General features: G+C 42.8%; 1 protein-coding gene and 2 pseudogenes across 1 annotated transcript in view; 2 read left to right on the top strand and 1 right to left on the bottom strand.

Moving 5' to 3' along the window:
* USP10 (ubiquitin specific peptidase 10) overlaps positions 1 to 20,625 on the bottom strand; it is a 73,198-nt gene that overhangs the window by 47,753 nt on the left and 4,820 nt on the right. The gene's annotated exons all lie outside the window — the stretch shown is intronic.
* Positions 5,303 to 5,421, top strand: LOC112647646 (U4 spliceosomal RNA; annotated as a pseudogene).
* On the top strand, positions 12,263 to 13,319 carry LOC112646419 (actin, cytoplasmic 2-like; annotated as a pseudogene).

Genomic DNA, 20,625 nt, shown 5'->3' on the forward strand with positions numbered 1-20,625 from the left:
GTGAAATATCTGGAAGAGGCAAATCTCTAGAGGTGTAAAGTAGATTGTAGTTGTTAGGGGTTCAGGGAAAGGGGAAATGGGAAATCACAGCTATTGGACCTAGGGGTTCTTTTTAGAGTGACGAAATGTTCTAAAATTGACTTGGTGATGGTTGTATAACTCTGTGACCACACTAAAAATCAATGAAATGTACTCTTATCAAATAGGTGAATTCTAAATATGTAAATTTTATCTCAACAAAGTAAAAGAAGAAAAGTGCTTGCATAAGAAGTCTAATTTCTTCACTATACTTTTTTCTTAAGATTTTTTGAGAGAGAGAGAGAAAAAATGGGTGGGGCAAGGAGCAGAGCAAAAAGACTCCCCACTGAGCAGGGAGCCTGACAGGAGGCTCAATCCCAGGACGTGGGGATCATGACCTGAATTGAAGGCAGATGCTTAACCGACTGAGCCACCCAGGCACCCCTTTACTAAACTTTATTGATCATGCCTGCTACTTGATGAATACTAAGTGACATCTACTGAAAGTTCACAGCACACTTTCAACTCTACAAAGTGCTGTAGGTGGTTTGGGGACATGTGGCGATAACACTGTACAGGCAGTTGATGCACAGCAGGAACTGCATTGATTTAACCATATGTACTGAGCACCAACTATCCACACTGAGCTGTGCTAGATTATAAGAATAAACTAAATAAAACAGACACTGGGTTCAGGACACCACATTTACAGTTTTGTCACAGCATGAGTGGAGTGCAAGCTGCAGTGAGTTTTACAAAGGGCAAAGCAAAGACGGAGGCAGAGGAAGGCCTGCTCCTCAATGGACTGGGTTGGAGCAGAACTCTGTTTTACTTTCTTGGGGCAGAGAGGTCCTGAGAAGGGGACAGAATGGACAAACTGTGTTACAAAGCCACTCCCAAAGGCATAACCCTCTTCTTACAATTCAACCATCAGAACAGTGCGGTGTGCTGTCTAGTTTTGTGTATTTTATGTGACTACTAAAGTTCTATCAGAAGATTGCCTCTCACCTTCCTAAGCAGGATCTGTAACAGACTGGCTGTATACGAAGTGCTGTAATGGAGATTCTCAGCTAAAACCTGTCCCCACCAAATGCATTTCCAAATTAGAAAACATGATTCATCTAATAGAAATCCATTTTTTACCAACTTTTCAGTTCTGCATCTACATTGTGGAATTAGTTAACTTCCACAAAGGCAGTTAAATTTTAACTTGCTTTGCTCTCAACTAATACTAAACAGCAAGATCAAAGAGTCCTCACTATACACTAACGTGCTATCTAGAACTTTTATCACATGGAAAAGAGATGATAAATTATTAGGGAATAAATTTAGTGCATATAATCTGGGATAGCTCTAGAGGAAGTTCAAGATTCCACCTACTTTAATATTCATTACAATCACCTATGTGCTAATCTAGGAAGGAAGGTTTGGTGAGAGAGCGGGAGGGAAGAAAGGGGGAAAAAAAGATAAGGGAAAACACGCAGACCTCCAATAAACAAAAAATTAATAGTAGCTCTACTTTTGCTGGGGCCAAGGGTGAATAAGAGGACAGGCTGCAGGAGACATATGGGGATGTTCTGAGAACCACAGGAAGGGCTGAAAGGTATATTACCTATGGAGGTGATTACACAAATGTGTGCATTTGTCAAGATTCATCATATATACTTTAAAAGGGTGAAATTCAGTGCACATATATTATGCCCCCATAAAGGTCTTTTTTAAAAGAACAAAACCAAGTTAAATTCATCTTTGTATCGCCAGCAGTTAATGCAGTACTTGGCATAATAGCAGGTGCTCAAAAAAAGCTTTCTTGAACCAAAAGGAAGAGGAAGATAAAGGGAAAACCCTATCACAAATGTAAATTCTAGGGATAAAGAATGAGAGCCTCTCCATCCTCCACATCAGGGAACTTCCCACATGTCAGTGCTGACAAATCACCTTGGCTGCTCTGACTGGTTTTTATTCTCCTGTTTTTAAGATCATCAGAGATGCTCCACCCAGAAGTGCAATTTTCACTTTTAAATATAACCAAGGTGTAACTTTTAATTTTAAGATACAATATTTAAAAAAAATACACATTTAAACAACCAAAACAATCTGAATTAAGCTTTAGAGAAAACTTATTAAGAGCATGTATTTTGGGACCCCTGGGTGGCGCAGGGGTTGGGCGTCTGCCTTTGGCTCAGGGTGTGATCCAGGGATTGAGTCCCGCATCAGGCTCCCTATAGGGACCCTGCTTCTCCTCTGCTTATGTCTCTGTCTCTGCCTCTCTCTCTCTCTGTCTCTGATGAATAAATGAATAAATCTTTTTTTTTTTAAAGGCATATATTTTAACCTAGAGGAAAACCATTCACAATTATCATGTGGCCTCTCCAACTAAAGAAAAATGAACGTTCCCATTTTAAATCCAGAAAGAAAAAAAAAAAGGGTAAAACACACCAAAACACACCATGGACGTGATCAGAAAGGATTAGGGCAGTATTACTATCCTTGCCTACCAAATAAATCACCTGTGTCCAGTGTGAAGAGGGCACTCTCAGTCTTTACTGTCCCTCTCTCTTTCTGGCTTAAACTTTAAGAAAAAAAAATGTATTTCACTAAGAATGACCTATCTGCAGTGTCCCTTTTCTGTCATAAATGTGGACAAAAAATTCTTCCCTTTTAAAATTGATGCACAATAAAATTACCAAGACTGATAAACACCAAGTGCTGGTGAAGATACAGAGGAAGGGGCGTTCTCATGATTGCTGATGCATGTGTCAACAACATAGCCACTTTGAAGAAACTTGGTAGTTTCCTATAAAATAAAACACACACTTACCACATGACCCAACAATTCCACTTCCAGGTAGTTATTAACCCACATGAAGTGAAAAACCATGTCCATCAAAGACTTGCATATGACTGAAGACCACAGCTTCAATCTCACAAACACCCAAACAGCAAACATTCGTCAAGAGCTAAAGAGAGAACTTGGCACATCCATATAATGAAATACTACTCCGTAACAAAAGGAAGAGAATTCTTTCAGGACGGATGAATCTCAAAATGTTATGCAGAGTGAGAGAAGCCAGAGAGAAGAGTACACCCCGTAGAACTGCACCTAAATAAAATTCTAGAAAAGGAGAATAGCCTCGACTGACAGGAAGCAGATCAGTAATGCCTCGGTTCACCCTCAGACAGGGTGAAGACTCCTGGCAGGGGGCACGAGGGAGCTTTCTGGGCAACAGTTTGTGCTGGTAGTTCCCTCGGCAGGTGTTTATCAAAACTCAAACTGAAAACTTAAAATGAGTACACTTATTGTATTAAACTACACCTCAAAATGATTTTTTAAAATCAATGCACAATCAGCGCACATCTACAACTAAGGAGGATAAGGCAGCTGTACTATAAAAGCAGCTCCTGAAGACCAGGGACCACAGTATTAATCTTTCACTTACATAAGCAGAATTCTTAAACACTCCTTTTGTAAACATCCACACATCAGGATTTTTTTTAAAGATTTCATGTTCCTTGGTCCAAAGACTCTTACTGGGAAAATATACCATCACCCATCTGTATTTTGCTGCCCACTCTTGTAGTTCCTCCATCACTATACCTCAGATTGTTCTGGTCTGGCTTGGCCGTTCTACTGCCTAGATCCCCCAGCCACCTACTCAAACCCCACACCATACACAGACAATTACTGCCAATAACACTGAGTCAAACCTGGAGTGTTTCATTAAACAGAGTGCTACATGGGCAGAAACTTGTAAGTGCATCTGTTCTACAGGATTTTTTTACTTAATGAAATATGCTGGAACTAAACCAACAGAAGCTCGGCTACTGAAGGCCACCTGCCAGAAAGGAAAGTACATCACTAAACCAGAGCTTCCAAGTTTAAACACATTTGGGAAAAAGTAGTGTTACTACATAAATGATTTTCTTCTAATTTGCTAGCCATTGCCAATGGTTTCTTAAGCATTTTGTAAGATCTAGGACTGCCTAACGTATCCCCCTGTATCCCATACATCCAGAGGGAGGAAATACAGAATGCTCCCCTTAATGAGTTGTTTTGGTTGTGTTAATGACAACCAAGTTACTTAGAAGAGTTGGTCCAAGCAGTAAAAGCTGCTAAATTATGATCTGCTGAAAATACAAGAACACAAGAATAGGTGCTGTCAGCTAAGGCCAGCCGAGTCCACTGCTTGCTTTTTCGGCTTTACTTCCACCTAATCTGCTGAAAACAAGACTGCAACTATGCAGAAATGGTTTACTTTACCAACCGAAACAACAGACCGAATTATGTATTTAAGTTCATGTTATGATTTAAAATATTTTTTAAAAGATTTATTTATTTGAGAGAGAGAGCACATATGAGTGGGAGTGGAAGAAAAAAATCGCAAGCAGACTCTGCACTGAGCATAGTGCCCAAAGTGGGGCTTGATCTTATGACCCTGGAATCACAACCTGAGCCAAAACCAAGAGCTGGACACTTAACAAGCCACCCAGCAGCCCCTAAAGATCTTTTATTAGAGTAAACTAAACTTGAGGCTTCAGCAAGTCCCCCTTGTTGTAAATATGTGCAGCTTGAAACTTGAGTATCCTGGAAAAGAGGTATTTCACCCAAAGAGCTCACAATAATCTGTTCTCCATAGAAGCAGAAAACCAACCGCTGGTGGGGCTCATCTAACAGGGAAGCAGAGTCAGTGAGGCAGGTTAATGGCCTATGGCAGTGGTTCTCAGCCCCTGCTACCCCTAAAACCACCCGAGGATCCTCAGGCTATACCTGAAAATTTTCAGGGTTCATGGGGGTAAGGGGATCCCAAGGCTTCAGGCAACATTTTAAATGCTTCCTGTGTAATTCTGATGAGCACTTAGGGTTCAGAATCACTGTGTAGGGGTGTTCCCTTGACCTAAGAAAAAGCTCTACCACTATAGGCAATCAAGAGGTGGGAGAGAAAAGCAAACAGGAGGATAGGTGAGCAGAACTGCTTCATACTCAGTTCTGCTCCCAAGCCAGACAGAAACAACTATGAAACCATTTGAGACTATTATTCACTTTATAAAAGGACCTACTGCTTGATGAACAACATTCAGGGCAGATATTTTTAAAGTGGGAACTCTTGGGGAGCCTCAAGGGCTTAGTAGGTTAAGCGTCTGCCTTCTGCTCAGGTCATGATCCCAGGGTCCTGGGATGGAGGCCTGCATCAGGCTCCCTGCTCAGGAGAGTATGCTTCTCTCTCTCCCTCTGCCCACCTCCCCGCTCATGCTCTCTCACACGAATATTTTTAAAAATTAAGTAAGCTTTGCGCAGTGGCAGTATCATAGCCAATGAGGTTTATCCGAGGCGCAATTATTGCTAATTAATAAATTAAATAATAAAATGGGGACTCTTTTAGTGCTTATAAAGGTTTACTAACCACAGACAACTTAAAGGTAACAAAGCTAAATGTCAATCAGAAGAAAACTATCATGCAACTGGAAATAATTTGGTAAAAAACTTCCACTCCCATGCAACTTCCTAAAGATTTTTATTTATTTATCTGAAAGAGAGAGAGAGAGAGAGAGAGAGAGAGCATGCGCGCACACAAGTGCACACATGATCAGGAGGAATCAAGCAGACTCCTTGTCAAGTGCAGAGCCCTACATGGGGCTTGATCTCAAGAACCCGAGATCAAGACCTGAACTGAAACCAAGAGATGAATGCTCAACCAACTGACCCACCCAGGAGCACCCCCCATGCAACTTTTTAGACGTGTCTTTTCCACAAAAACAATCTTTATAACTGAGCTCATTTCCCATTTGCTCTAAACTAACCGAAATCTAACACTCACCTCCAACACTCTTTTTCAGAAATAACCTCCCATCCAATCCAGCATCCTTTTATACATCCAGCTAGATCAACCATCAATCTGTTAAAATTGAGAGCTCTCTCACACACACGTTTTCTGTCAGTGGATCCTGCACCCTGCAAGACTGGACTCTGCTTCAAACCCCTTGCTCCTCTCCTTTGGGGTGGCCCATCAATATCCCCCACAAGAAGCTCTCCTGCTCTCTCAGCTTCAACTGTTTTGAAGTCCAAATTCACATCTTCAGTGTGAATTGTTCAATCATATTCCAGCTCCATTTTTCAGGCTGCTAACCCCACAATACTTTCACTCTTATATTCTTGTTTAACCTTAAACTCAAAAGGTCCATTATTTTCTCAAAACCAGCTTCTATGCTTATGCCAAAAAACACACTTCATTGTTCTGCCAACCTCCTAGATGAGAAACTTTGAAGATTATCTTAAATTACGTACGGTTTCCATCCCAAATTTCTGGGACACATCAACAAAATATCAAATGTTCAGAAAGCTCTATTTGGCAAAAACATGGCAACTACATAAAGTGAAAGAAGCATTCTAATTGATTGATGCCTACTGATATCCCACACGACTGAGTCGCAGAGAACAGTATCTCAATGAATCAAACGCAAGAGAACTTTTTGAACATACATTATCTCAATAATATTATTATAAAAATAGATTCATCTTTTCAATCCTGCTGTTTCTCTCTTTTTTTTTTTTAAGATTTTATCTATTTATTTGACAGAGAGAGCACGACAGTGTACAAGCAGGGGGAGTAGCAGAAGGAGAGGGAGAAGCAGACTCCCCACAGAGCAGGGAGTCCAATGCAGGGCTTGATCCCAGGACCCCAGGACCATGACTTGACCTGAAGGCAGATGCTTTACTGACTGAGCCACCCTCAATCCTGCCGTTTTCTTTTACTATCCACCCTAAGCCCTGATGACCCTCCCTCCAAGCCTGGCGATCTGCAAGAGTAAACAGCAACCTCTAAATACCTAATAAAATACTTGACACCTAAGAGGACCCTCAAATGCTGTCAGAATGGCTAACGGTCCTAACAGAGTTCGTCATCAAACCAAATAGATGTCTCTTGATCGCTAACAGTATAATAAATATTAAAAAGTTGTTTTAAATGTTTAAGCAACATTTCCTGCCTCAAAGAACTTGGCCGGGGGAGAAGTGGGAGGGAAGGAAGAATGCATTCTGAATTACTCTCACGAGGTAGGCACTTCATTAAAGACATCTAATATATAGATGTCATTTCATCATTACATTATTTCTAAAAGGCAGTGACTTCTAACTGTTTTAGGGTGGTAGCAGATTCCCTGAGAATCTGATGTAAGCAAATTAGGCCCACAGCCTGAAGAAGGCACACACCCACATTTTGGCGTATGATTCTAAGGACCTCAGAGACCCTCTGACACTCCTAATGTCCTATACTACCCTCCTACTCAAAGGGTGATCCCCAGGCCAGCAACAGTGGCACTACTCAAGGGCTTATGCAGCTCTCAACCCCCACCCCAGACCTACTGCAGCTAAATGTGCCATCAAAAAGATCCCCAGCTGATTTTTTCTGTAATTTAGGTTTGAGAAGTATGCTATATTTCATGTAATCCCAGATAAGTACTGCATCCTGTACACTGCTATCACATGGCTCTGAACAACTGCTTTAAGTCAGGTGACCATTTATCATCCAAACTGGAGGCACAGTTCAAGTAAAACAATCACATTAATTGGGATGCCTCAGCATTGGCTCAGCGGTTGAGCATCTGCCTTTGGCTCAGGACGTGATCCCAGAGTACTGGGATTGAGTCCCACATCAGGCTTCCTGGATGGAGCCTGATTCTCCCTCTGCCTATGTCTCTACCTCTGTGTATCTCTTGTGAATAAATAAATAAAATATTTGTTAAAAATCACATTAATTATTCTGGAACAACAGGTGTAAAACCAGGATGTATGGTCAATTTCTAATTGTACAGTATATAGAGATGGAATCTAAACTCTTTAGCCTGGTATAATGGCCATCCTTGCCTAAACAATCTAGCCTCATCTTGTTGTGCATCTAAAACCCCAGTTATTCTCCTGGCCTGATGCCTTCACGCAAGCAGCTTCCTCTTCCCCCACTGCTGTGACTACTGCTTGCCTGTCAAGGGTCAACACAGGCAACACCTCCTCAGAGAAGTATTCCCAACTCCTTATTTCTGTCAAAGCAACATCACATCTCATGTTAATTGCTCATTCACCTCTATGTCTCTGGAAATGAATTATGATCTCCTTGTGTCTTTTCAAGTTCTGGATCCTAACCACTTAAGTGTTTAAGCACAATACTTAGAATCTGGTAAATATATATTGATATTTACCTAAACAGTTATGGTACAATAAAATTAAAGGAAGACTGAAATACAGTAGAATGCCATTAGACTGTACAGGATGACTTGCCAAGAAAAAAGTCACAGAAGTCCAGGAAGAGGAGGAACTGACAAACCTGGAAAAGGAGAGTGGGAAAGAATGATGCTCCCGGATGGGACTGTAAAGGACTCTGCAGCCATCCTCTGAAAGTTCATTTTCCTCCTCCCCTGTTGGTGAGTGGTTACCCAGCTCAGAAAACTGACACACACCCACTCCCAGCTCTAAAGAGGAGCCCGACCTGGCATGCCACCCACCCCTGCCCCCAGTGCTTGGTTCAAGGGTGGATCAAAAGGGCACCAACCCCAAGACACAAAAACTCTGGAACATACACATACTCTCTTGTTCTGGTTGACATGGTGCAGGCTGGACACTACTGTGAAGCCTGCAACTGCTGTGACCGTTGTGTCATTTGGAGGAGAACCAGCCTTAGGAAAATGCTGACACAACACAAGTGAGAAGAAACCAGGTCCTCAAAGACACTGATTCAGCAGACCATCCCTAAAGCCTGGCCTCCTTCTGGGATTTCTAGTTCCATGAGCCACTACTCATCTCTCGTGTATGGTGCAAGCCAGTCAGGGCTGGCCTTTCTTTTACATGTTATCAAAGGCATCCTAAGACACGAATGAAGTGAGCAATGAAGGAGATAAAAGTCTTGTTCCAAGTTCAGTAGCTGCAACCAGGGGATTCATAGAAAGTAAGATCACTCCCACTTGCCCCTGATCAAATCAGTATGCAGTTTTAAAATCCAAACATTAGGGATCCCTGGGTGGCGCAGCGGTTTGGCGCCTGCCTTTGGCCCAGGGTGTGATCCTGAAGACCCAGGATCGAATCCCACGTCGGGCTCCAGGTGCATGGAGCCTGCTTCTCCCTCTGCCTGTGTCTCTGCCTCTCTCTGTGTGTGACTATTATAAATAAATAAAAATTAAAAAAATAAAATCTTTAAAAAAAATAAAAAATAAAAAAAATAAATAAATAAAATAAAATCCAAACATTAGAGGTGCCTGGGTGGCTAAGTTGTGAAGCATCTGCCTTCACCTCAGATCAAGATCCTGGAGCCCTGGGATAGAGCCCTGCCTCGGGCTCTCTGCTCAACGAGCAGTCTGCTTCTCCCTCTTCCTCTGCCACTACCCCCAACTTGGGCGTGTGCACCCACACACTAATGAATAAATAAAATCTTTTAAAAAATTGAAATTAAAATTAAATGGGAATGTGATTTTGGTCCTTAGGAACAGCCTTCCACAACTCTTCAGAAGAAAAGGCTCCAGCAGAGCATATAAGAGCTCAGGGTTTTGCACTTACCTACCTTTCCAGACTCATCAGCCAAGACCTCCCATCAACAGCCCAGGCCGCAGCGCTCTCTGCGCTCTTCTGCATAGCTGTGCACACTGGGTCTCTTGCACCAGTGGCCTTCTCTCTGGCTGGCTGATTTCTCAAACCATAGAACTCAGTCACTTTACCAACCATTTTCCCAACAAACCTGCAGAATTATTTACTCTGGGATCCCTGGGTGGCGCAGCGGTTTGGCGCCTGCCTTTGGCCCAGGGCACGATCCTGGAGACCCGGGATCGAATCCCACATCGGGCTCCCAGTGCATGGAGCCTGCTTCTCCCTCTGCCTATGTCTCTGCCTCTCTCTCTCTCTCTCTCTCTCTCTCTGTGGGACTATCATAAATAAATAAAAATTAAAAAAAAAAAAGAATTATTTACTCTGGATTTTAACAGTTGATTAGTCTCTCCCACGTTCAACTGTGAACTTGCTCAATAAATGGACTGTCCTGTATCTTTCACCAATTTTTTCATCAATACATACTTATTGAGCACTGATCATGCTCTAGGCCCTGGGGGTGTATCAGTGATTATCCTCATCTCTTACATACAATTAGGCTCTCTACCTGGGAAGGCTGACAGCTCTTTAGCTCTTGAGAATTGGGGGAATTAAAGGCATTTACTCTGACCAGGTCAACAAGTGATGGCTGCCATGGCCTACTAACAGGGCATGGGAGAGGAAGGCTGAAAGCACTGTATTGGAGTCAATAACTGTCCTCTGATCTCAGGATTACATTTATTGAGAAACAACCCAGAAAATGAAACCTTATTATCTGATACACAGGTCAGTCACCTGGATTTAAGAAACTATATACAACAGAGATAAAGAGAACAGAGAACATCAAAAACCTTAAAAGAAGCTTAGAGGTCACCCATGCATTCTTTGTTTTTGTTTTGTTTTGTTTTAAAGTAAACTCTATACCCAATATGAGGCTTGAACTTACAACCCTGAGGTTGAGTCAGAGGCTCCACCAATGAGACAGCCAGGTGCTCCACCAACTCCTTCGTTTTCTTTCTTTTCTTTTCTTTTCTTTTCTTTTCTTTCTTTTCTTTTCTTTCTTTCTTTCTTTCTTTTTTTAAAGATTTTATTTACTTGACAGAGAGAGAGAGTGTGTGTGCACACAAGCAGGGGGAGCAACAGAGGCAAAGTCAGGCTCCCTGCTGAGCAAAAAGCCCAATGCAGAGGCACTCGATCCCAGGACCCTGGGATCACCTGAGCCAAAGGCAGATGCTCAACCGACTGAGCCACCCAGGGGCCCCTCACCCACTCATTCTTAATGAAGAAATTATAATCAATCTGAATACTTCATGGGCAGCCTATCTTTCTTATTCAGATCTCATTACTACAAGGTATTTCTACGGAGGATGAAATCTGTCCCTCAGGGTTCTGCACACTGTGATCCTAATCTTCATTTCCAGAATGAGAAACACCAAAACAAACCCATATGCGGGTCCTGAACAAACTGAATGACAACAAGTATTTTCTTTATTGTTTCCTCCAACAGGTCCCTCCCTCAACTAACTTATTCACTGCACACACTGTGGAAGCAAGATGCTGTGCTGACAATGGAGGTGCTGGAGAAGACCAGACCTCAAGAAAGACTTCCTGGGCCACCAGATCACCCCCAGGATCCTTATGATTACTTCAAAAACACCCACCAGGGCTCTAGTTAGACAACCATGTGTGTGGTGTTCACTCCACCAGGCAGGGCCCTCTCTGGGCACAGCGCCCATGGAGGGCCCAGAATGCTACAGGCTTCCTTCCATCAATAGCTGACTCTCAGAGGAAAGACAGGGAGGGCATCTACAGAATCAAAGTTCACAGGGGCCCCAAAGCTCACTGCGCACATTACACACAGGGCATTCCTTTCCTTTTTCATAGGAAAGTGAAGGACTAATTAACAAAACTAATTCAGATCTATGTTGCAGCCAAAAGAATCAATATCAAAGAGATAAAATGACAATGTATTTTACTTTCTGTCTACCTTAGAAAGAAAGCCTATTTGTTCAACATGTGCTATGGGATAAGAGGCCAACTCTTTCCAAACTCAGCTGTGGTAATTCTGTGTCCAAGACTAGTCACTGCTAGGATATTGCTACAGTGTCATTGTGTATGAAGTTCAAGTTATAGTCAGCTAAGCTTTCAGCCATAACTATACAGAATGCTTCTTGATCCAAACAAAACAACACCTTTCTCTTATCTTTCTCACTGAACACTAGTCAAGTTAAATTTTAAAATTTAAAATTTGTGGCACTTAACCCATAATGTACAGTTGCTGCACAGGAAAACCAAGTGTTCAATAAGAAGGCCGAACCAAGAGTAATTACTTCAGGGATGTCTGGGTGGCTTAGTTGGTTGAGTATCTGTCTTGATTTTGGCCCAGGTCATGATCTTGGGGTCCTGCAATCAAGTCCTGCTTTGGGCTCCAACATCTGTGTGTAGTCTGCTTGAGATTCTCTCCCTTGCTCTCTGCCCCTTCCTCAGCCAGTCTGTCTGTCTCTCTCTAAAATAAGTGAATAAATAAAATCTTTTTTAAAAAAAAGTAATTATTGGGACACCTGGGTGGCTCAGTGGTCGAGCGTCTGCCTCTGGCTCGGGGCATGGTCCTGAGCCCCACATCAGGCTTCCCTCAAAGAGCTCCCCACCCAGGCCGTCTTCCCCTCCATTGTGGGACGCCCCCAGCACTAGGGCATGATGGTCGGCATGGGCCAGAAGGACTCCTACGTGGGCGATGAGGCCCAGAGCAAGAGGGGCATCCTAACCCTGAGTATCCCATTGAGCATGGCATCGTCACCAACTGGGACGACATGGAGAAGATCTGGCACCACACCTTCTACAACGAGCTGCGCATGGCCCCCGAGGAGCATCCGGTGCTGCTGACCTAGGCCCCCCTGAACCCCCAGAGCAACTGTGAGAAGATGACCCAGATCATGTTCAAGACTTTCAACACCCCAGCCATGTACATGGCCATCCAGGCTGTGCTGTCCCTGTATGCCTCTGGCCACACCACTGGCATCGTGATGGACTCCAGTGATGGGGTCACCCACACAGTGCTCATCTATGAGGGGTATGCCCCCTCCCCCATGCCATCTTGCATCTGGACCTGGCTGGCTGGGACCTGACCTCATGAAGATCCTCATGGAGTGTGGCTACAGCTTCACCACCACTGCCGAGTGTAAATCATGCGTGACATCAAGGAGAAGCTGTGTTATGTGGCCCTGGACTTCGAGCAGGAGATGGCCACCGCAGCCTCCAGCTCCTCCCTGGAGAAGAGCTATGAGCTGCCCGACAGGCAGGTCATCACTATTGGCAACAAGCGGTTCCGCTGCCCAGAGGCTCTCTTCCAGCCTTCCTTCCTGGGCATGGAATCCTGTGGCATCCATGAAACTACCTTCAACTCCATCATGAAGTGTGACATCGACATCCGCAAGGACCTCTATGCCAACACAGTGCTGTCTGGTGGGACCACCATGTACCCCGGCATCGCTGACAGGGTGCAGATCACTGCCCTGGCACCCAGCACAATGAAGATCAAGATCATCGCACCCCCTGAGCACAAGTACTCTGTGTGGATTGGGGGCTCCATCCTGGCCTCACTGTCCACCTTCCAGCAGATGTGGATCAGCAAGCAGGAATACGACGAGTCCAGCCCCTCCATCGTCCACCACAAATGCTTCTAGGCAGACTGTTACTTTAGTTGTGTTACACCCTTTCTTGACAAAACCTAACTTGCGCAGAAACCAAGATGAGATTGGCATGGCTTTTTTTTTTTTTTTAATTTTTGTTTTGGGATTTTTTATTTTTATTTGTTTTGTTTTGTTTTGGCACTTGACTCAGGATTTCAAAACTGGAATGGTGAAGGTGACAGCAGTGGGTTGGAGCGAGCATCCCCAAAGTTCTACAATGTGGCGAGGACATTGATTGTACATTGTTCTTTTTTTTTTTTTTTTTTTAATAGTCATTCCAAATATCTGAGATGTTTTGTTACAGGAAGTCCTTTGCCTTCCCAAAAGCCACCCCATTTCTCCCTGCAGAGAATGGCCTGTCCTCACCCGAGTCCACACAGGGGAGGGTGATAGAATTCCTTTTGTGTAAATTATGTAGTCCAATTTTTTTTAATCTTCGCCTTAATAGTTGTTCTTTTTGTTTTATTTTGAATGGTCTGCCATCACGGCCCCCGTTTTTTGTCCCCCCAATTTATGAAGGCTTTTGGTCTCCCTGGGAGTGGGGCTGAGGCATGGAGGCATCCAGGGCTTACCAGTACACTGACTTGAGGCCAGTTCAATAAAGTGCACACCTTAAAGGGAGGGAAAAAAAGAGCCTGCTTCTCCTTCTGCCTATGTCTCTGCCTCTCTCTCCGGGTCTCTCATGAATAAACAAAATCTTTTTAAAAAATAAATTAAATAAACAAATAAATAAATAAATAAATAAATAAATAAATAATTTTTTGAACATGTTTGTGAAAACTGGGGGCAAGGATTTCCTAAACTGAGAAACCTATGACCAGCAACAAAAAAGGGCAAGAATTTTATTTATTTATTTATTTATTTATTTATTTATTTATTTATTTATTTATTTTAAGGGCAAGAATTTTAAAAAACAAATTGATTTAATACTGTACCTCATTTCTCTGACTACAGTCAGGCTTCAGGATGAATTAGAAAGTTCATCCCAGGGGCGCCTGGGTGGCTCAGTGAGTTAAGCGTCTGCCTCCAGCTGAGGTCATGATCCCACAGTTCTGGCATCAAGCTCCCAGTCAGGCTCCCTGTTCAACGGGGAGTCTGTTTCTCCCTCTCTCTCTGCCCCTCCACCCACTTTTGTGCACACTCTCTATATACATAAATAAATAAAATCTGTTTTTAAAAAAAGAAAAAAAAAAGTTTCATCCCAGCTCTCTAGGACATCAATGGTCATGTCACATTCGAATGAGCCATGCTGAAGTCTGGGCCGCTCCCACACTGTCCACCACTAGGTCCTACCTGCAACACAAGAGTAGAGTGGCCACACACAGGGCATCTCTATGGCTCTGGGGAATGTATCTGTACTTAGATATTTTTTGTAACTGTGTTTTATAATGTACAAACCCCAATACAGGCACCGGCATACAGCAAGAGCTGGACAAATGCTGCTGAAATGGAATTAATCAGAAATCTCAGTCTGAAAACCCAATGTGACAGACCTTCTAAAGGGTAAAATTTTCAGGCTGCTCATGCTGGTTCTTTTCCCACAACTCATTCCACTCAGTGCTAAAGTTAAGTAATAGCGCCTCTCACAGCAGGGTACATACATGTATCTTTGTTATTGTTCACATCTAACCTAGACAAGTTAAAAATTTGTATCCAAAATATGATTTAGTTAATCCTCATCATGGTTAAAGTGCTCAACAGGTTAAGTGAAACAAGCTGGAAATAAAGCCATGTGGTGGCTCTGAAACCTGAGGGTAGCTGCAGTATCCAGGGAGAACTGCCTAAAACCCAGATCTGGGGGCCTACCCACAAGAAGCCCTATACCCAGGAGGTCTTGATGGCCATCAAGGTGCAAGATGATTCCCACACGACAAAACTATGATCAAGGGTCACAACCTAAGAAAATACTGTAAAATAAAATTATTCCAAATTTCTAATATCTGTGATAAAAAGGACCAAAGGGAAGCTTTTCAAATTATTAATCTCAGAAGTCACCTCGGGGTTGTGGGACACCATGGGTGACATGTCTTTCTTCTATTTTATTTCCTAGGATTTAACAAAGGAACAAATACTTGTTCTTATAGGTGCCTGCTCCCCCGCCCCCCCAAAAAAATAAAGGGACTAGTGGCCCCAAATGGCCTTTTCTAACAAATCTATCCAATTATCACTAAGGACAGTCAAGAGCTACTTGCCTTGCATTAATCCACCTCAGATGTCCCCAAAAGAATCCCCTACTTTTTTCCCCTCAAAGTTTTGGGGTTTAAGATGCCTGGGGTGCTGAAGTGAACAGAGAATACATTCCCAGATCTGGAGGACAGCCAAAAGAGTGAGTTATATAGTCCTTTGACAGCCCATGAAGTACCTCAACTAGCCCCCTGGAAACCAGCTCCACCAAGCAATGCTAACACAACCTGGTACTACCACTTTTTAAAACCTGTGGTTTTATTACAAAAAAAACTGTGGGCTCCCAAAGACCTCCAGCTGCTTACAAGATTAAAGGCAGTCTTCACCTTGGACTCTCTCAGGGCCCTTCACCTCTCCTGACTCCTGCCCCACCACTTCACCCTACACATCACTCCAGCCACAAACCTCTCCTGGGTCCCCAAATGTGCCTCAGATTTTGAGACTTCTTCCTCTGCACGCTCACTCTCCCATAGGCCTTTGTCCTCATGCTTCTCTGCCCAAATGTCACCCTTTAAGAAGAGATATCTTCCCAGCTTCCCCTGACACTCAGTTACATTCTCCTGTTCAATCCATCTTACATCTAAACATCTCTTGAATCATGCACTCTCTCCACTGCACTCTCCCCTAAACCAAAATCCAGAAATCCTCCTATGTGATCTTCCAATGGCCACTGTGACCCCATTATAACAAATCTATTCTGCACAGGGCGGTCAAAGAGTGAGCACACACTGCAACGTGATTATATGGTCCATGCCTACATACTGCATGATTCCCTCCTTCCATGTTTTTCTCAAGATAAAGACATTATCACCTAAGAAAGCCTACCAGGCTGGACAGACCCAGGTGTGCCTCTCCTCTCCAGCACTAAGCTCTGCATATATAGGCTTTCTTGGAGTTCTCTTAAGTGCTCTGAACTCCCTGTAGCCACAGGGCCAGTGCACAGGCCGTCTGCACTGTCTCACACTGTCCATCTCTGCTAAGGCACCACTTCCAGGGAAATACTTTCTTGACTTCCCCAGGCCATGCCAACACACCGTGTCCCCTTCCTTTGGGACGTGCTTCTCAGCTTGGAATGACACATGCATTACTGTGATTATCTGATCAGCAACTCTCCCTCACCAGACAGTAAGCTCCCTGGTAGGAGGGACAATGCCTGTTTTTGCTTGTCACCCCGTCCTCTGTGCCTGGTACACAGAAGCCACTCAATAACTATTTGCTGAATGAATGAAAGTTTTGACAATGTTCTTCACACTTGTTACAGGAACTACCCCCCTAAATCAGGATTCACCAATTAGCCTGTCTCTCTCCCCTCTACTACTCTGTGAACTTTTTCTAAAGCACAGCAACTCCCTTCAGCTCCATATTCCTAATGCCCAGGCACCAAAAATTTTTGTTTGAACAATCACAAAAGATACAAAGACCTTTATATGTGGTTCTGAATAAAAGTGTCTGATAGCCTACAAATTAATTCCAAATGATACAGAGTGCTACCCTTGGAAGACCTGATTCTGCATTTTATTAGAGTCAGAAGTGGTTGAATGTGGTTGTCTCTGGAGAGAGGGACCTGAGGTGGGCAATGGGAGTGTTTTACTTTCTGCCATTGTAGTGCTTTGATTAAAACAAAGGGAAAGAGAAGAAAACCTGATTTTAGTAGAAGATAGGGGAAAACCCAAGTTAACCACCAATTCCCCCACTATTCACTCATCCTCTCAATTTACTATATAAAAACTAGATGGCATGGCTGCTGTAACTGAGGGTTTGAATTCTTCAAAATAACTTTTTTTTTTTTTAAAGTGTTTGGGGCATCTGGGTGGCTGAGTGGGTTAAGCATCTGCCTTTGGCTCAGGTCATGATCCCAGAGTCCTGCCCACATCAGACTCCCTATGCAGCAGGGAGCCTGCTTCTCCCTCTCCCTCTGTTGTTCCCCCTGTTTCTGCTCTCTTCCAAACAAACAAATAAATAATCTTTTTTTTTTAAGTGGGCATTTTATTACTCAGAAATTTCTAGGGCACTTCCACAGTTCTCAGTATATTTTAACCTCCAAAATATGTTTCATTAATCTCAGTATGCTTGAAGAGATGCCTTCAATAATTTTAAAACAAGATTTGCTCCAAAGGTTCAGCTCAGTGACCTGAATGAGCTGATTAAACAGATCATACAATGGAATAACAACAAAAACACACAGCAGAAAAAAGCATGAAAGACATGTATCAAACTGAGCATTAAGGGCCAGAAAGAATATGACTTCTACTTTTTACTTTCAATACTTCTGGGTTGTTCATATGTTTTAGAAAGAGCACATCTGTAGTTTGTGTCTATTTTTTTTTTTTTAAGATTTTATTTGGAAAAAAAAAAAAGATTTTATTTGGGACACCTGGGTGGCTCAACTGATTGAGCGTCTGTCTTCAGCTCAGGGCACGATCCCAGAGTCCCAGGACTGAGTCCGACATCGGGCTTCCTGCTTGAAGCCTGAGTCTCCCTCTGCCTAGGTCTGTGCCTCTCTCTGTAAATAAATAAAATCCTAAAAAAAAAAAAAAGATTATTTATTCATGAGAGAAATAGAGGCAGAGAGAGAAGCAGGCTCCCTGCAGAGAGCCCGATGCAGGACTCAACCGGAGCCAAAGGCAGATGCTCAACCACTGAGCCACCCAGATGCCCCCTATAGTTTGTGCTTATTTTTATTTCTTTATTTGAGAGATAGAGGAAGAGTGCATGAATGAAGATTAAGGCAGAGTGACAGGGAGAGGCAGACTCCATACTGAGTGCAGAGACCAACAAGCAGCTCAAACCCAGGACCCAGGGATCATGACCTGAGCCAAAAATCAAGCCATCAGATGCTTACCTGACTTCACCATCCAAACACCCCTGTAGTTTGTGTTTAAAAAAAAAAATCAACAAGGACACGCCACACACACAATTTAGTAATGAGTAACATATTTTTAACTCTTAGTAAGATTGCAATCTTTAAATGTTTCAATGGGGGGTGGGGGGGCACGCGTCTGGGTGGCTCAGTCTTTTGAACATCAGCTCTTGATTTCAACTCAGGTCATGATTTCAGGGTCCTGGGATCAAACCTGGCATTGGGCTCCATGCTAAGCATGAAGTCTGTTTCTTCCACTACCACTCGCCCTACTCGTGTGCATACATCCTCTCTCTTTCTCTCAAAATAAATAAAGAACATCTTCAAACAGTTCAATTTTTATTTCATGCATTCACTCATTCCGTAAACCTTCATTGAGGAAGTGTTACGGCAAAGTCACCATGTGAAGCACTATGCCTTTACCAGTCTCTTGTAGAAAAGCAGTTTGGCAAAGCAGAAAAAAACAAAGCATCCTGCCTGCAAGCCCCTGATCACGCACTTAACAGCCATGGGACTTCAAGTCACAAGCTGCCAGGGTCTCACTTCACTCATTCGTAAAATGGTGATGACAATAACATACTGCATAGTAGCCATAAGGATCAAACAAGCTACGGCACTTTATAAACCATGAAGCTTATGCACTGCACAACATTTCTCAAATGCTTAAATATTGCAAGATTTAATGTTTTATTATTATGTTCTTCCTTGTCCAACTATGGGATCTACTTAGCCTAATTTCAGGTCTCAAATAAGTATACCCATCTTGGCAGCCATCTAAAGTGGAATTACTACTTAAACTATCGAGAGACATACTTTACAACACTGGGCAAGATTCTCAAAAAACTCCAGAATAGGGATGCCCGGGTGGCTCAGTCAGTTAAGCAACTGCCTTTGGCTCAGGTCATGAACCGTCCTGGGATCAAACCCCGTGTAGCTCCCTGCTCAGCAGGGAGTTTGCTTCTCCCTGCCCCTGCTCTTGTGCTCTCCCACACACACTCACTCTGGCTCTCTCCCTCTGAAATAAATTAAAAAATAAAAATTAAAAAAAGATTTTATTTATTTATTCATGAGAGACGTGGAGACAGAGAGAGAGGCAGAGACACAGGCAGAGGGAGAAGCAGGCTCCATGCAGGGAGCCCGACGTGGGACTCGATCCCGGGTCTCCAGGATCCACCTCGGGCTGAAGGCGGCGCTAAACCGCTAAGCCACCGGGACTGCCCTGAAATAAATAAAATCTTAAAAAGAAAAAAAAAAAAAAAAAAAACACCTCTAGAATTAATTTTTACTGTCAAATACTCTTCTATTTCCTTTAAAGCTTCAACATGTCCTATCAAAAGGAAAAAAAAAAATAAGACTTTCAGAAAGAACAAGGAGAGTACTTTAATGACATAAAAGTCTCTCGAGAAGCACTGCTTCACTCCTCCAGTTATAAAATGTCTCAAATAAGAAAACTCAAAAAAAAAAAAAAAACACTCGAAATCCTAACAGTTATTAGAATACCAAATAAATTCACAAGTTATATGGTCCTAACTAAATTTAAATGAATATAATAAAACTTAAAATGCACTCATTATATCCAGGGCAAAAGACGTCATATTTATGTGAGAACAAGTAAACAATGTAGACTGTAACCCATCAGACCAAAAGGTAAATCAAAATTTTCTACACAGAGTTATCTTAAATGCTCTTGAGCAGTTTCATTTCACAAGGTCTATGTCTTGCAAATGTAACTTATAAAGATATCTAGCTTTATTTGATACATTTTACAAACCAGTATTTTTGACATGTACTCAGATTAGTGCAAAACTGTTTTTGTGGATAGTGAGGAGAACGAAATAGAGAAAATGGTCTGGAAAGCTGTCACTACCAATTCTAGCACAACCAGCAGGTTTCATCTCGAAAGGACAGCTCCAGGAGGTGCACCATTCAAGGCATTTCACCCTTCCCACCCCAATCAGCAATTTGTCTGCACACAGTACAGAGAGACGAAAAATTTTTCTTTTTCAAAGATTCTGAAAGACAGACAGAGACACAGCATGAGTGGGAGAGGGAGAGAGAGAATTTCCAGCAGACTCCATGCGGAAAGAGGAAATGCAGGACACGCTCTCATGACCCTGAGATCATGACCTGAGCTGAATTCAAGTCAGACGTCTAACCAACTGCACCAAGCACCCCAAAAAACTTTTTCTCAAAAAACAGGGACAAATGCGGAAACAAAATCTGCTACCATCATAGATGATAAGAAAGAAAGGGAGAAAGAAAGAGGGAGGAAACTGCGTGACGGGCACTGAGGAGGGCACTTGATGTTATAC

Source organism: Canis lupus, chromosome 5, assembly GCF_003254725.2.
Source record: "Canis lupus dingo isolate Sandy chromosome 5, ASM325472v2, whole genome shotgun sequence".
Taxonomy (NCBI): Eukaryota; Metazoa; Chordata; class Mammalia; order Carnivora; family Canidae; genus Canis; species Canis lupus.